This window comes from Phacochoerus africanus, chromosome 9 (genome assembly GCF_016906955.1).
Source record: "Phacochoerus africanus isolate WHEZ1 chromosome 9, ROS_Pafr_v1, whole genome shotgun sequence".
Taxonomy (NCBI): domain Eukaryota; kingdom Metazoa; phylum Chordata; class Mammalia; order Artiodactyla; family Suidae; genus Phacochoerus; species Phacochoerus africanus.
Genome location: NC_062552.1, coordinates 37422683 through 37440836, shown reverse-complemented (window position 1 = coordinate 37440836; position 18154 = coordinate 37422683).

Below are 18154 nucleotides of genomic sequence, written 5' to 3'. Positions count from 1 at the left end.
AAAAGCCAAAATAAATAAATAAATAGATAAATCTTTGGAATTCCTACCCCACACCAGGCTCTGTCTGCAAGGCTCAGGATACAGAGATGAAAAGGCCTTGTCTCTGCTGTCAGGCTGCTCGTAGTGTAGCAAAGTCTCCACTGTGATTAATGTCTCTGTGGATGCTGAAGCTTGGAGATGGGGGTGGGGAATGCGCAGCACGTACAGCCTCCCACCGCTGCAGGGGAAGGTGTAGAAGAAGCTTCTCAGCTTCTGCAGGTGAAGACGGAGGCTGAACTCTGTCATCTGGTGAGTGTGGGACACCATGGAGGACTGGTGGGTTGGTCGCATGCACTGCTGCGAGGTGAACACAGTCGCCAAGAGGCACCCTCCAGGAGCACCCAGGGTGGGACATAACCAGGTACAGGCCAATCTGCTCCAGGGCTTGGGGGGGGTCAGGCCCCCAGCAGTAGAGGAGAGAGTGTGAGGAGGCCCTGGCCCTGGGAAAGGGCTCTGGGGACCCAGGTGAGGAGGCTGCAGGAGGCTGGGCAGATTCTGGAGGGCGCCCTCTGCTGGGAGCTTGGTGCCAGGTGATCTGGGTGAAACGGCTTCCTCTGGGTTTCCGATAAGAACCCAACCTCTACAGCACCTTGATTTCTGGACCCTAATCAGAGAACCCAGCCAAGCCCTCAGACTCTGACCTAGAGGACCGTGAGATAATGAATAGTGACGCTTGGAGCCTCTGTGTTTGTGGTCACGTGTGGTCATTTGCAGCATAGAAAATGAAGGCAGGAGGCCAGAACAGCATGGAGGCGGGAAGCCCATCCAGCAGGATGCGCTTCTGACACAGAACAATACACCCCTTGGGTTTGTCCCTTGCTTCCAGGGTGAGGTCAGAGGCCACTGCCAAACCAGAGGCCAGCACAGAATGACTCAGCCCCGCCTGTGCTGAGGTGATGGCCACAAGCTCCCAGCATGTGGGGCAGGGGACCGGGGGGGCAGGAGGTTTTGTTTCCACAAGGGTCGAGTTTCCAAACAGAGGGATGGCCGGGGCCCCGGTGTGGGTCTGTGAGGGTCTGCGAGGGTCTGCGGTCTCCCCCTTGCCAGAGTTCCCTCCTGAGCTGGACTCCAATCTGATGTCCGTGGGATCCTGGGCCCTACAGCAGAAGTCCTCAGGTCTCCACAAGATGTCCAAGGCCATTTGTGGCTCCGCGTTACCTCCACCTCAACGCGAGGTGGACTCCGGGGATTACGCCGACTTTAAAGATGTATCACTGCGGATTAAGCTCAGGCATTATCAGTCTTTAAGAGTTCACTGTTAAACACAGGGAGCTAATTTTCTATTATTATCTCCTCCCGAGGGAGCGGCTTATCAGGGTCTCAGTTCCCTCCTGGCTCCAGAAGGGGAGATGAAGAAGGAAATTTTACAAGGAGCCTATGGAGACATGAGCCCAAAACTCCAGGACTGGGAGGGGCCCTGAGGATCACGTGGTCCAGCTTTCCATTTGGCGCCAGCTTCTGGGTTGGGTGGTCGTTCCAGTCTCCCTGGGCATGATTCCAGTGACGGTAGGTTCACTGCCCATCGATGGGAAAAACCCATCTTTGGACACTAGAGTGGCCGTGTCCTCCCCATGAGGACCTGCCATCTTTCTCTACGGCATCCACGCTTAGTGACGCTCTACCCCCTCGGGACCACCCAGACCCTTGTCCTTCACATTCATTCACTCCAGACTTTCACTGAATGCCTCTGGTGGGCTGGGCAGGAAGCTGGGTCTCTGGAAAGCAGTGAGACTCAGGCAGGGCACCAGCAGCAAAGATGCAGCCTTGATGTCCAAGGAGGGCGGTCAGCAGCCCCCTCCCCACCACCTCCCTCTTCTCTGATGGGACCACCCACTTCTCAGAGTCTTCACTGGACCTTCTGGGGGGCCTCATCATGTTGGTCTTTTCCAGACCTGCCCAGTCAGAAGCTCCCCCTTCCTTTCTCTACACCCAGAGCTCCTAGAACTGACCATGATCCTCCAAGGGGCTCTGCTCAGCCCAGAGAAGAGTGGGCTCGTGCTGGATGGATGCTCTGCTGGTGTCCACCCAGCCAAGACGGTAGGAAGATCACAGGCAGCCATGAAATCCTTGTCATGCCTCAGTGTCCTCATCTATAAAATGGGAATAAGGAGTCCCCACCTCACAGGGGTGCTTGAAGATGGAGTTAGTCAACACATGCCAAGTGCACAGCACTGTGCCAGGCACACAGTAAATGCTCCATCAATGCCACCATCATCACCGCCATCATCAACATCATCAGTAGCACCATCGCCATCCTACTAGCCATGCCTTTGGCGCTGGTGGAAAATGAAACCCCTCTCTTTCCCTTGGTGTCCACATTTTTCTTCCCTGGCTTTCATCTGGTCCATTGAGATAACAGAGACTGCTACCCTTTTCGGAGTACTGCGCATGTGTCACAGATCCTCATCTTGCATCTGTAGAGCAGCCCTGGGAGTAGGTATTATTATCTCCATTTTACAGACTAGGCGGTTGATGTAATCAATCAGATATACTCAATTAGAGAGGCAAGTCGCCCCAAGCTACAGGGCTGGTGAATACCAGAGGCTAGGATGCAAACCCAGATCTAGATGTTTCTGCCCTCTTTCCTATCTCCTGGATGCCTGAGTCAGTGCCTGTCACCAACACATGTTCCCTGTCCCCAGCTGTCGGTCACCCACAAGTGGGCTCTGTGAATCTCCTACGTCCGTGTCCTGGTCACTGTTTTCGGGTCCCCCACGTCTCCAGATACAGCCTGGTAAGGACAAGTCTGAACAGGCTGTGCAGAGAGGGCTTGGGGAGCAGGAACTGTTGAGTGACAACAGCCACAGATGAGGGGAAGAGAGGAACTCAGGACCAGTAGGAACTCTGAAGCCAGACTCACCGCCCGCAGCTGTGTGACCTCTGGGTCTCCGTTGCTTTAACTTTAAAATGGAGAATAAAAGAATGGCACCTACTTAATTGGCTGGTTGTGAGGATTGAGATAATCTTTATAAAGGTTTGGCTGCAGAGCTCAATCTACAGTATTATTATTATTGTTACTATTATTATGGTTTCCCAAGCACGGTCAGTGTTTTTCCTTCATCAAAGGCAGAACCAAGGCACAGACTGGTGGCTGAGAGGTGGGGGCGCTGGGATCAGAACCCCCTCACCTTCTCCTTCCCGGCTCTGGCCCAGTGCAGAGCCAGGCCCCAGATCCCATTCCTGCCTCTCCAAACCCGGGTCAGTCCGGGGCACTTCATTTCCTGAGCAGGCCCATCTCAGAAATGCCACACGCGTTGCCAAGAAACCACCTCCCCCGTCTATTTTAAACCCTTGTCAAGCTTTCTGTTTAATGTTTTAAAAGGCTCTGTCTAAAGAGGGACATGGTTAAGTAAATTATGGCACATCAACCTGATGGGATATTAAGCAGCCATTAAGGTGATAATTATGAGGATTGTGTAGCAAAATGGAAAATGCTTACAGATTAAAATGAAATGGAAAAACAGGATAAAAAATTGGATCCCACAATGATTGCTGCTAATCAAAACTCCATCCCTATGAACAAACACAGGAAAGTAGTAGCATCTTTTGTCCTTTTTAAAAAAGGTTTTTTGGCCACACCCTTGGCATATAAAAGTTCCCAGGTCAGGGACTGAATCCGAGCCACAGCCGAGACCTATGTGGCAGCTGCGGCCATGCCGGATCCTTTACCCGACTGCACCCGGGCCTGGGGTTGAGCTCGAGACTCTATAGTGACCAGAGCCACTGCAGTCAGTCTTGACCTGCTGTGCCACAGTGAGAACTGCCTTCCTTCCTTCTTTATCTTTCCCTTTCTTCCCTCTCCTTCTTCTTCTTCTTCTTTTTGGTGGCTGTTCAGAAGCTCCTGGCCCAGGGATTAAACCCAGACCACAGCAGCGACCTGAGCCACAGCAGTGACAATGCTGGATCCTAACCTGCTGAGCCACCAGGGAGCTCCTATCTTTCCCTTCCTTTCATTATCAGTCATTCGCTCTGTGTAGACACTCTGCTCATTACCTGATTTAGAGAGGCAAAAACCTGATTTGCGGGTTTCCACCCTCAAGAAGTCTAACCAGAGAGATGTATCTAAAAACAAATAATCTCAAAAGGTCAAAACCTAAATAATTCAATGGGAAAAGGAAAGTAATTAACTCTGCCACAGGGAATCATCAAAGCTCCCCTAACTGGCCACCCAGTGGTTGAATTGGAAGGCATTCGGTTGGAGGGGAAGAGGGTTCCAGGTGGAGGGACCAGCAAGTACAAAGGCATGGAGATGTGAGCGAATGGAGCTCACACCTCTTTGGATCCGTGTGGCTCATCGATTCCGGGTCCTGTGTCCAACAGGGAAGGGAAGGGACTATACCTCCACCTGACTTTACTCTCATAGGTCGGGGGTGCCTCAACCCCATAACTGTGCTTGGGATCCCATCACAACCCCAGAATTCAGGAATCCATCCAAATTGTGGGAATCCACCCAGATGCCAGAGTGGGAGAAGCTACACGGAGCTCCTAGCCCCCTGATCATCCCCACCACCCAGGAAGCTAGCTGGAAATAGACATCTGGGGGTTCCCTTTGTGACTCAGTGGGGTTAAGAACCCGACTAGTATCCATGAGGATGCAGGTTTGATCCCTGGCCTCGCTCAGTGGGTTAAGGATCCGGCATTGCCGTGAGCTGTGCTGTAGGTTGCAGATGAGGCTTGGATCCCGTGTTGCTATGGTTATGGCGCAGGCCGGCAGCTGCAGTTCTGATTTCACCCCTAACCTGGGAACCTCCATATGCTGTGGGTGTGGCCCTAAAAAGAGAAAAAAAAGAAGTCTTCCTCCGTTCGGGGTGTTTGGGTGTTTGGGTGTTACTGATCATGTTCACCAGCCTCAGTTCAGGAGGAAACTCTAGCCCAGAGAGGGGACGTCTGATTTGTTCAGTCGCCTAGCAAGTTGTTGGCTTAAACTCAGTTCTTCTGCGGCCAAAGCTAGGGCTCTTTGCTGCACCCCGTTTCCCTTGCGGCAGAGAACAGCCTCATTTTTCTCTCCTGTGAACCATCCGCTCCCTAGTGGCTCTATTCCCACCTCTCCTCAAGTTCGAGGGTTGGCAGCAGCCCTTCCCCAACAGTGTGAGGTGCGTGGACCAGCCCTCCTCCCCTCTCACCACCTTCGAGGTTCCATCCTCCCTGTTTATCATCTTTCTAGGCAATCTGATACCCTCCGACTGCGCCTGGGGGCAACCTCTGGGTCTCGAGGTCACGTGTCCCGTCCCTCCTCCCCCTCCAGCTCCTTCCAGCTACGCTGAGAAACCAGATCTAAGTAAGACGTTCTGGCTAGAGTAAGGAAAAGTGGCAAGCTGGGAAACGCCTCCAGGGCTCGCCTCCTCCTCCCTTGAACCAACTCAGAATTACCAGGAGAAAACCCTTCTGGAGCCCACATTTCTGCCTCTTCATCTGGCGATGGTGGAGTGCTAGGGCCCTTTGAAGCCAATGACCTCCAGTCCCACCAGGCCTGGTAATCCCGTGAGTTAGTTTCCAAGCATGTGTGTGTGGAAGGACCAGGACCAGCCTCTGCAGATGACCCTGCCTCCTTCAGTGCTGACCTACATGCTTGTGGTGGGTGGGGCCACACTACAGGGGCCTGGGGGTCTGCGGTGGGCAGCGCTCGCATGTCCCAGTGGAAACTGGGCTGCAAAGCCAAATGAACCGACTCGGACCACAGAGCGTCTTTGGGCCATTTGCCACTGGTTCTTCTGTTTTTCCACTTGCAAACGTGCTCCCTTGCTTTGGCATTTATGGGGTTTCGGAACGCTATTATCTTGTCAACATTGTTCTACAGCACTGACATTATCTTTTAATTACACAATTACTGTGTGATGCGCTGTAGACCTAGTAATAAAATATTTGAAGTGTTCAAGCGCAGTCCAGATTTTGAAGAATATAATTTCCATCGAACCATCTTGTAAAAACGACCAATAAGTGTCACCGTCAAAAGAGTCTGGGGTCACAAGCAACGGGAAGCAATGGGATGAAATATGAATTTCACCAAAGGGTCACTCTTGTCTCTTTGGGGACTATTCGTCTGCTAGTGCCGGTTCCCCCCAAAATATCTTCAGCGACCCTCCAACTCATCGTGCCTTCCCCAGGGTGCCTGGCTCTGTGCATCCCTTTTCTCCTCCTGCCTCAATCGCCCTTGTCTGTCCATGTGACGTCCCCTCAGGCTTAACTCCCTGTCTGATAAACTAATTGTTGCCAGTGGTGCCGTGTCAAAGATGAGGCCATCAAATAAAAATTAAAAAAAATACCCCTGCCTCTAGCCCTTCGAGAGTGGAGTCTGTGGCCTGCAATTAAGAAGTGTGACCACTCTACATCTTCACATCACTTGGGAAGTCACCTGTGATGAACTGTCACCTGCCGCTGAACGGGGGCTGATCTATGCTGGCTCAGCTACCTTGGAACTTAGAATGGAAAGAATATGTAATTAAAAAGAGCTGTTGAGAAAACGCATTGAGAGCAAGTGACGGGGAAACTAATACCAATGGACTGGTTAAGAAGGGTGGGTCCGGGAGTTCCTGTTGTGGCTCAGCGGTTAACAAACCCAACTAGGATCCATGAGGACTCCAGTTCAATCCCTGGTCTTGCCCAGGGGTCAAGGATCTGGCGTTGCCGGGAGCTGTGGTGTAGGTCGCAGACGCGGCTGGGATCCCGTATTGCTGTAGCTGTGATGTAGGCTGGTGGTTGTGGCTCCGATTTGACCCCTGGCCTGGGAACTTCCCTATGCTGCAGATGCGGCCATAATTTAAAAAAAAGAAAGAAAAAAAAAGAAGGGCTGGTCCTAGAGGAGGCAAGCAGGCAGGGCTCCAACCATAGTGAGATACGTCTGCTGCTTAAAGAAGTTGGGCAAGTGATGTTTTCCTGTTGGAATGGAACGCACTTTCTTAAGCAGGCTCTGTTCCCCGCACCACTTAAGAAAAATGCGGGCAAACGTGACTGTCAGCATAGACGTTCACAGGGCATGCACATGCAGGTGTGTGTACTTATGGAGTTGTGCAAATGTGTGCCAGAAGAGAACATGTTTGTGGAACAGCCTGTCCAAGCAGCTTAAATCCACAGCATATACTTGGTGGTACAAATAAAGGGAACTGCAGACTCCCCTGGAACTTCCCAGCCATTCTCACTTCCTGTGGTTTCCTGAGTGCTTATCAGGCTTGTCAAATTCATCAAGATTCTGAATTAGGATTTGAAGCCCAGGAGGGCGCCTTCTGCTCTTACACTTCTCCTCCCCTGAGACTTAAAGTTCTGCCATTTGGGTTAAGCATCTTCCTCCAGACATCCCCCCGCTCCTTCTTTTTTGGGCTGTACCCGCAGCATATAGAAGTTCCCAGGCTAGGGATTGAATCAGAGCTATAACTGTTGGCCTACGCCAGAGCCACAGCAACGCCAGATCCAAGCCTCATCTGCAAACTACACCACAGCTCACAGCAACACCAGGTCCTTAACCCACTGAGCAAGGCCAGGGATTGAACCCGCATCCTCATGGATCCTAGTTGGGTTTGTTAACCGCTGAGCCACGATGGGAACTCCCCAGAGATCCCTTTTTTAAAAATGCAACTACTTCTGGAAGGAGGCATACACACCCAGAAAGATGGGAGATATATAGAATTAATTTCCTGCACGTTTTTATAGATGAGGAAAGTGATTTGCCAGTGACATTCCTGAAGTCACTTAACGAGTGGATGGTGGAGCTGGGACTTGAAGGCAGGCTTTGTGACCCCTGGCCCAGCCCACATAGTTAGCACACCTGGATCACAGGGTACCATCTGTGGGCATTTTACATGCCATAAAGTCTTCCCTACCCAACAGAGCTATTCTTGGGACAATGGTGGGTAAGACCAATAAGACAAGAGGTGGTGCTGCTGTTAAATTTAGACATCTTCATAACTTGGAGAATTGGTTTTTCCTCTGGACCAGGGTGGTTTAATAGAAATACAAGCATGCCTCGGAAGTATAGTGGGTTCAGTTCCAGACCACTAAAACAGAGCGAATATCAAGGTAAAGCAAGTCACGTGTGTTGGTTTCCCAGTGCATGTAAAAGTTATGTTTACACTAAACTATTAAGTGTGTAAAAGCATCAGGTTTAAAATACAAATGCACATATCTTGACCAAAAAATACTTTGTAGCTAAAAAATGCTAACTATCCTCTGAGCCTTCAGCCAATCATAATCCTTTTGCTGGTGGACGTTTTGAGAATTATCAAACTGTGACGTGGAGACACGAGGTGAGCAAATGCTGTTGGAAAAATGGCGCCAATAGACAGAACGTAGTGTTGCCTCATACTTTCATTGTGTAAAATTATCTGTGAAGCACAATAAAACAAGGTATGTGCCTGTGTGACATGAGCCATAAGTGTGTCACATATGTAATTTAAAATTTTCTGGGGCGTTCCCATCGTGGCTCAGCAGAAATGAAACTGACTAGTATCCATGAGGACGCAGGTTCGATTCCTGGCCTCACTCAGTGGATTAAGGATTGGGCGTTGCCATGATGTGTGGTATAGGTTGCAGACAAGGCTTGGATCTGGCGTTGCTGTGGCTGTAGTGTAGGCCAGTGGCTACAGCTCCGATTTGACCCCTAGTCTAGGAAACCCCATACGCCGCAGATGCGACCCTAAAAAGCAAAAAAAAAAAAAAAATCTAGTAGCCACATTAAAAAAAAGAGAAACAGGCAAAAATAATTTTAATAATATACATAATATCACCCAATGTTATTAAGTACCAGTGCAGTAAAAAATGTACCATTTCAACATGCACTCTGTGTAAAACATTATTAACAAGATCTCTTTATATTTTTTACTGAATCCAGTGTGGGTTTTGCATAGCACTTCTCAATGTGGACTAGCCGCATCAAGGGTTCAGTAGCCGCCTGTGGAGAGTGGCCCCCAAATGGACAGCACAGCCCTGGACCCTCGCAAGTCAAAGCCCAGGATTCTGCACCCCTTGCTCTGACCAAGGTATTGTCTGTACATGTCCTTCCCCTCCAGACTCAGTGTCCACAGGCCTGCAGGCACCATGGCGACCATGCAGTGCAGGGGATTTCACATGATAGAGATGCATCACGGAGGTGGGCTGGAGGCTGTTGGGGGTACCGAAAACATCTGCTGTCTCCCATCGCCATAATATGACTGTCTGATGAGAATGTGCAGATAACCGTAGCAAGTGTTAACCATACCAACCCCCACAAAGGGGTAAACGGCTTAAAGATATGGCTACAAAGAAACCATAGATTGAAGATAATTCCTTGAGAGTTCCCCTCGTGTCTCAGCTGTTAACGAACCTGACTAGGAACCATGAGGTTGCGGGTTCAATCCCTGGTCTTGCCCAGGGGGTCAAGGATCTGGCATTGCCGTGAGCTGTGGTGTAGGTCACAGATGCTGCTTGGATCCCACAGTGCTGTGGCTGTGGCTTAGGCTGGCAGCTGTAGCTCTGATTTGGCCCCTAAACTGGGAACCTCCATATGCCACAGGTGGGGCCCTAAAAAGAAAAAATAATAATTATAATAGTAACTCTTATAAGGCAAGCACAAGTGGGCACCAAGAAATTAGAAAGAGGGGAACTGATCTTTCCCTACTCCTAGGATAAGCTTTCCTGCCATGTGATTAAAACCTCAGTGATAGACTGGCCTTTCTAAACTTAAGACCATTTCTAAGTGACCAAGAAGGCTATCTGAGATGTGAATTTATTACATCCACTGTCTTTTTTTTTTTTTGTCTTTTTTGCCATTTTCTTGGGCCGCTCCCGTGGATATGGAGGTTCCCAGGCTAGGGGTCGAATTGGTGGCTGCTGGCCTACACCAGAGTCATAGCAATGTGGGATCTGAGCCGCATCTGCAACCTATACCACAGCTCACAGCAACGCCAGATCCCTAACCCAGTGAGCAAGGCCAGGGATCGAACCTGCAACCTCATGGTTCCTAGTCGGATTCATTAGCCCCTGAGCCACGACAGGAGCTCCTACATCCACTGTCTTTAATAAGAACTTGACCCTAAGTGTATTTTATGGCTTGGTATATTTGTGTATGATTTTTCTAATTTTGGAATATGTTTTATTGTGAAAGCAATTTGTTCTATAGGATGCAGACATAATTTAGAAATACATACAAACTGTAAAAAGTTAAGTTGCAGAGTTCCTTGGTGGCTTAGCTGTTAAGGATGTGGTGTTGTCACTGTTGTGGCTTAGGTCACTGCTGTGGTGTGGGTTCGATCTCTGGCCCAGGAACGTCTATAAGCTGTGGGCTTGGTCAAAATAAAATAAAATAAAATAAAAACAATTTGGCCTAGGTCACTTTCTCACCCCACACAGAGAAAAACCCAAGGCTTTTGGATGATCGGGATCCCATCACTTCTGTCCCATCAGCCCCTGCAGCCACTTCCTCCTTCTCTCACTGACATTCTCTGTGCTCTAGCCGCACTGGCCTCCTCACTGTTTATTTTTATTTATTTATTTATTTTTTGCACCCACAACAACAAAAGCCTTTCAGTTTTACACAATCTTTATGAATGTTTTATAAGTCAAATCACCTTGGACAAATTCTTTGGCTATTCTCTTGATCAACTTTATATCCCTAAGATTCATCCATGAGCTATGTAGCTATAATCCTTTCATTTTTCACTCCTGTATAGTAATCCACTATATAATTATACCTGATTTTAAAGGATGTTCTCCTGCTGTTATTTCTATTGGTTGGTTTTAATTTCCTGTTTGAACAGGGCCACCAGGAATACTCTGTCCACATGTCCTGGGCACATGTGCCCACAAACGCGGGTGTACATCATTCACATGACTTTTCACACTTAGGGCTTTTACAAAAGCTCTTCCCTAGGCTTGGACATGCCTCTTCATCGTGCTCTTGTCTGCTAAACTTAAGAGCAACTCACACGGTGTCTTTGCCAATCTTCCTCCCACATGTCCACACTCTTGCTTTGTCTGTGCTGCCACTTGAATACTAGTCTCAGCCTACTGAGAAGCACGTTGTGTTGTACTGGCCCTTCTGGTTCTTACTATGCTTGCAAGATGCTCTTTAGCAATAATCTTCAGGAAACTTTGGAAAAAAAGAAAGGTTACAGAATCTGGAAATTGCACAGCACCCCCAGGGCCACACAGTGATATTGAGTGTGTGTGGGGGGGTGAGCATGCATGCATGGGCCCACACACACCTACACCCTCCCACACATACACACACACGGGGACTGAGGTTTGGCTTCTGTTGAGGTTGAGGGTGGGGGGGGGGCAGGGTTTTGCAGCCTCACTCTTTTTGTTGTTGTTGTTTTCTTTTCAGGGCTGAAGCTGCGGCATATGGAAGTTTCCTCGCTAGGGGTCAATTTGGAGCTGTAGCTACTGGTCTACACCACAGCCACAGCAATGCCAGATCCAAGCCACATCTGCGACCTACACCATAGCTCATGGCAATGTTGGATCCTTAACCCACTGAACGAGGCCAGCGATTGAACCCGAGTCCTCGTGGATGCTAGTCACGTTCTTTATGGCTGAGCCACCACAGGAACTTCCCGACTCATTCTTTTCTCCTTCAACAAACATCTATTGAATGACTATGTGCTGGGCACTGCCCTATGTGCTGGGAATGAAACAATGAACAAGACTGTGCCCTCAGTGAACTTGCATTTGAATGGGCAAGCTCTGCCCTTAAGTAGCCAACTTTATAGCCCTGGGGAAGCCAAGGGACGCTGCTTTTAAAAAAGGCTAATGAGGTCTGTGGCTTCAGGTAGATGAAAGGCAAGCAAGATGCCACTTCAGGTCATGGAAAGACAATCCCTGGGGCTGGATGGAAGCCAGAGCTCGGAGTGAATGTCCTTACAGGGCAAGTGTGTCCTTGTTAAGCACATCTGACCCCCTGGCGTTTGCATGATTGGACTGGGTCCCCAGTAAGAAAGCCTAAGCTCTTCTTACTTCTCCGACAGCAAGGCTTCGTCTGGTACATCTTCAGTTAATTTCTGTAGAATTAAGTCGACTCTCACCAACCTTTCATCAGGATGTAACCTCCCCAGAAGCTTAGGAGATGAAGGGCGAGCTTGCAGCCCAGTGGCATCTTGGCTGGGGGAGGGGGATAACGTTGCCTTGTTTAGATGCCGGGGATTATTTTAGAGCGTGTGTCACTTGGCTCTGTCTGCTGGAGCCAGCCTTTTCTGGGAAGCTGGAGAGTGGATCCCATCTAGCTTATCATATTAATACCCCCTGAACTCCTACACCCCCGGGCTTTGAGATTCGGAATGCCTCTGATGCAAAAGTACTAAACTGCTGGGAAATGGGATGTTTGTCAAGGGATGGAAGGCTGGGTCCGGATGCCACGGGCTCCCCAACTTGGTGCGAGGCCCTTGGAATCAGCTGAGTGCCACAATCCCTTGGGGTCCCTTTCCGCTTGGCCACTCCCTTTCTGAGAACGTTTCTCTCTCCCAGGCCTTTGGCTGCTGCCTGTAAGCTGCTCCCTCTTACGAGGCATCCTTGGCCATCAAATAGGCTGCTGTGAATCAGCAGAATTGGCCTTCGGCTTTGGTCTTTGGGGACAGCTGCCTACCTCGTGTGTTTTTGCAGGCTCCAGGGAAAGGGACTTTTTCCCCTACGCATGTCCCCGAAATACCTTCTCTATCAGCCTTTGGATGTTGGGGATGGCTTTCCTGTGGACAAAGCCTTCCATTCCACAATGAGGGCCCCAAATAGAAATGAATGCACATGTGTTTGGCATCGCCCACAACAAGCTGTTCTTGGCCTCGCGCTCCTGCTCGTGCTGTGCCCTCTGCCAGGCATATCCTCCCTATGCCCTCATTTCCCCTACACTGATCCTTTAAGAGGCAGTTCAAACGTTTCTTGCCCTAGGGTGTATTGTAATTGGTTTCTCTCAATTGCAAGAAACAGACTCACTCAGACCCAGGCTGGTGGGAGACGGGTGAGGCAAGGATAAAAATAGAAGCAAGAAGGAGGACTGGACGCCTGGACATTCAGGAGAAGGAGACCTAACTATCAGTTCCTCCAGGGTGTCTGCCCCGCAGAGACTTGGAGCTTGAAAGCAGGGATTACGCTTTACTCATGCTGGAAACCTCAGACCTAACACGGAGCCCAATACCCAGGATACACCAAATAGAAGTCTGTTAACTAAATGAATGACCAAGTAATTAAATCCTAAGTATGGGTAGATGATCAGCTTTGTCTTTGAGGTACCGATGGTCTAGTTGGAGAACTTGAAAGCAAATGAGCATGAAATAATATTAAGAGAGAACCAGTGCATAACAGTGGTTAAGACCTGACCCAAAACTTGCAAGATGAATACATCAAAGGCGCCTTAGGGGCAATGAGATTTAGTTAGCAAATAGCCCCGAGAAAGACTTTAATTCACACTAGTGTGCCACTGACTGCTGTTAGACTTTTTCTGAGTGCCGGCTTTTTATCTTTGTTCTTTTTAGGGCTGCACCTGCGGCATATGGAAGTTCCCAGGCCAAGGGTCGAACCAGAGCTGCAGCTGCAGGCTTATATCACAGCCACGGCAATGTGGACCTGAGCCACATCTGCAGCCTACGTGGCAGCTGGCAGCAATGCCGGATCCTTAACCCACTGGGCAAGGCCGTGGATTGAACCCACAGCCTCATGGATACTAGTCGCATTCTTTTTTTTTGTTTGTTTGGTTTTTTTTTGTTTTTGTCTTTTTGTCTTTTGTTGTTGTAGTTGTTGTTGTTGTTGCTGTTGCTATTTCTTGGGCCGCTCCCGCGGCATATGGAGGTTCCCAGGCTAGGGGTCTAATCGGAGCTGTAGCCGCCGGTCTACGCCAGAGCCACAGCAACGCGGGATCCGAGCCGCGTCTGCAACCTACACCACAGCTCATGGCAACACCGGATCGTTAACCCACTGAGCAAGGGCAGGGACCGAACCCGCAACCTCATGGTTCCTAGTCGGATTCGTTAACCACTGCGCCACGACGGGAACTCCACTAGTCGCATTCTTAACCTTCTGCGCTACAACGGGAATTCCAGAGGGCAGACTTTTGATGGGGAAAACTGAACTAGTGTACAGTTTCCTATAGAGTCTCATAAAGGACAGCCAAGGATGGCAAAGGGGAAGGCAGGGGCACAGAGACAAATCTCAAGAGGTCTTGTACGTGCTGGACTGGCATGCAACAGTGGGGTGCATTAGATACCACCCCGACTCCCTCAGGCGCATGGTAGTGGATCAGTGATCCCCAGGGGTTTAATCAGATTGGCAGATCCAACAGAAAGAGCAAGGCTGTGCCCTGTGTCTGCTGAGGGAGTGCCTGCTGCTCGTCGTGAATTAACAGGAAGACTCCGGGGTGGCCCTCAGGACTCCGCAGTGAACTACAAGGGGCAGCCCCACACTTCCCAATTTCATCAGCTTAAATCAAAGGCCAAGAAAGAAGAGGACTTTGCAGCTCTCTGTCTTAGAGACTGGCCCCGGGTGAGTTCCATACCATTCCCCCTTTTGGTTGGATGTGTTTCTCTGAAAATTCTCACCAAATTTGTAGCCCTTGGACAGGCTCTACCCACTCTCCAAGGAGAAGCGGTGAATGGTTGTGAGCGATTCCTAGGGTCTCCTCTCGCGATGTTTGGTGTCCACCCCAGCACCTGGAATTTCATCTTTTCTTCTACTTGAAATGGAGTAAGTGGCAACTCAACCGAAGCCACGGAGCCCACAACCCTGCTGAACCCACTGAGCCTAACTAGGCTCAGAAAAAATTCAGCTTTTCCCATATTTGTGCAGTGTCTTGAGTTTAACCTGTTTCCCCATATATCCTCCTTTTCTTCTTTTGCATTTTACTGATTAAACAGCCCTTCGCGGAGAGCTTATTGTATTTGAGCACAGTTCTAGGCATTTTAGCATATGGGTTGGGCAGCTGGTAACCGAATGTTCACCTAATTGTGGCTTAAGCAATTCAGACACTCATCTCATGAAATAAGAAAGAAATCCTGGGCAGTTCCCATTGTGGCCGACTAGTATCCATGAGGATGAGGGTTCGATCCCTGGCCTTGCTCAGTGGGTGAAGAATCTGGCATTGCTGTGGCTGTGGCGTAGGCTGGCAGCTGCAGCTCTGATTCAGCCCCTAGCCTGGGAACTTCCATATGTCGTGGGTGCAGCTGGAAAGAAAGAAAGAAAAGAAAGTCCTGGGCTGGAATCTCCAGAAGCTGCCAGCTCCTCAGTGCAGCAATGTCACCAAGAACCCAGGTTTTTGGCATCTTCCTGCTCTGCTATTTTTGATGTGTCAGCGATGTCTCCCATCAGGGGGCAATGGCTGCCCAGCCCCCTGGCAGTATCCTAATGCCCTAAGACAGGAGGAAGGCAGGTCAGGGGCCCTCACCTCTCTTCTTATCAGGAAAGAATATTTTCCCCGGCAGCGCCCTGCTGACTTCTTTTTATGTCCCCTTGGCCTTACCCAGGCCCCATGTCCATTTCTGGACCATTCACAGGCTGATGGGAAAGGGATGCTAAAAATGACCACTGTGAGCCAATGATGATGCATCATTCACAGCAAAGGCAGTATAGCATCTCCAATAAGAGCACAGACTCTGCAGCCAGATGGCCTGAGTTCAAACCCTGGCTCCACCAATTCTTTTTTTTTTTTTTTTTTTGGCCATGCCATGGCATGTGGAAGTTCCCAGGCCAGGGATAGAACCAGTGCCACAGCTGTAACCAGAGCCACAGCAGTAACAACACCAGATCTTTAACCCACTGAGCCACGAGGGAACTCCTCCACCAATTCTTAATTATATACCCTTGGGCAGAGTGCTTAGCTTTGCTCATTCTCAGTTTTCCCATCTGTAAAATGGTGACAATGACACCCTATAGGTTAGTGTAAAAATTGCTTTGCATAGTATTGAGCTCACAGTAAGTGTTAACTAGTAATATCATCATCCGCCTGAGGGCTGAAGATTTTCCTGCTTTGATAAAATCAAGAAAAGGGTCACAGATGTTGGGGAGGTAACTTCCATCTACATGGGGTCCCAGACAGTAAACAGACTATGTTAAAAGATGCTGCGAGTGATGCCTGGTACCAGTTAGTGGGGCCTCTGAGGAGAGTGCCTGGATCAAGACTCTGTGGAGGTCAGGGAGGGCTTCTAGGAGGAAGTGGCACAGATGGATGATTTGCCTGGGTAGCAGTTACTCAGGCAAAGGTAAGGTTTGGGTGGGTGGGAGAGGAGGGTTTTCCAGGCAGAAGGAGTAACAGGCTTGGTGACCCTCCCACGTGATAGTCCAGGGCATATGCAGGACAAGTACTGTGCTCAGAGAAAAAGAGGGGCTGGGGGTGGCTCCAGAGGGGGTGCTCCCAAGCTGAGGGGGCACCTGAGCGCTGAGGTGAGGGGCTCCAGTCATCCTACTGATGATGGTTTGGAAGCTGGAAGTGGCCCTGGATTTGCAGTTTTGGTCAAGGACTGAGGATGCATGGGAGGAGAGTGGGACTGAGGTAGGAGGCAAAGGCCATATGCTGGGGGCAGGGTAACCACCTGAACCAGGGCAGCTCTTGGAGACTGGAGAGGAGGAAAGGATGGTCAACAGCAGGATGTGGTCATCGGATGGGGCAGGAGAAAGGACAGACCTTGGCCTTGGGGCTTGGGTGAGTGGAAGAGAGAAAGAGATGGGGCAGGGGGCAGGGGAGAGGAGACTTCAGGCAGAAGGATGCAGAGAAAAAGGAGGTGGTAGGTTCAAGGTTGGCCATATCGGGTCTGGGGGTAGCTGGAGATGTTAGCAGATCCTCTAGTGCAAGCTCCAAAGAGCTCAAGCTCAAGTTCAAGCTAAAGCTCAAGAGAGAGATCTGGCCTGAAGATGCCAGATTCAGGAGTTACCCCCATAGAAGAGGTAGAGAAAGACTTGAGAGAGACGCAATCATCCTGGGAAAACAGAAACACAGGGTTGAAGATTTAAGCACCCATGCGTTGCCAGTGTTCCCCAACCCCACCCAGGCTTTATGGCCATACATATGAAAGTTCCTGGGCTGGGGTCCAATCAGAGCTGCAGGCCTACGCCACAGCCTAGCAACACTGGATCTGAGCAGCATCTGCGACCTACGCTGCAGCTTGCAGCAGCGCTGGATCCTGAACCCACTGATCGAGGCCAAGGATTGAACCCGCATCCTCAGAGACAATGTTGCGTCCTTAACCCGCTGAGCCACAACAGGAACTCCCCCAGTGTTCTGTTTTGTTTGGGTGCTTTGTTGGGCCGGGTAAGTGGTCAAGGCCTGTAGTCAGGCAGGGGTTTTTCCTTGGTTGTCGCACTTGAGGAGACAGTTTAACCCTCAGCCTGCCATGTGGATTTCTGCACGGCCTCTGGGTTACTCAAATTTGCAAGCCCTGATGTAGGGGGAGAAGTGGGCTGAAGATGAAGCCCTTCGGAGCCCCCGTGTTGGGGACCAGTGGAGACAGAGAGCAGCTTGAGAGGGAGATGGAGAGCATCACGGGGGAGAGGGAGGGGACACACTAGAAGAACGTCCCAGGACCAAGAGGGGCCAAGGAGCCCAATTCGTGTTAAGGGCATAATACGTATTTCTCTTCTGCCCCACTTGAGTGTCAGTGCCCAGTATCAGGTATAGACTTACTTCTTTGTTAAATTAAAATAAGAGTCAGGCATCGAGTGGTGAGGATGGGGAAGCAGGTTCTCTTCCTGTCGATACCCTGGGGGTGGGGTTAACATCACAGGCTCTGGACCGCCATGGAGTTGTGGCTGAATGAGGACTGGCTGGCTGTGGGCAGCTTGCCTCAGTTTCCCCACCTGTTAAATGGGGCTAACCCACTTGGACTAGTTAGTATGTGGAATAAATGAGATCAGGGTTGTAAACCAGCCGCCAAAGTATCTGGAACATAGTAGGTGCACAATTATGATTTTTGACTTTTTTTCCCCTTACATCTTAGGCAAGCTGGATTCTATTTCCCTCCAACACAGGACCTTAAAGGTGTATCTTGACCAGTCAAGAAAGTCCATTCTGAGGAGGGAATAGTTGTGAGGGAAGGAGGACTTGGAGGGATCTTCTTTTCTGCCTCCAGCAATGGGGGAAGGAAAGGCCACCACCAAAGGGGTGGTGACCAACAGCAAGCAGCGGTCCCAGGGGGCCCGTAACTCGTGGGTACCTTACCTCTCCATCTCTAAGACT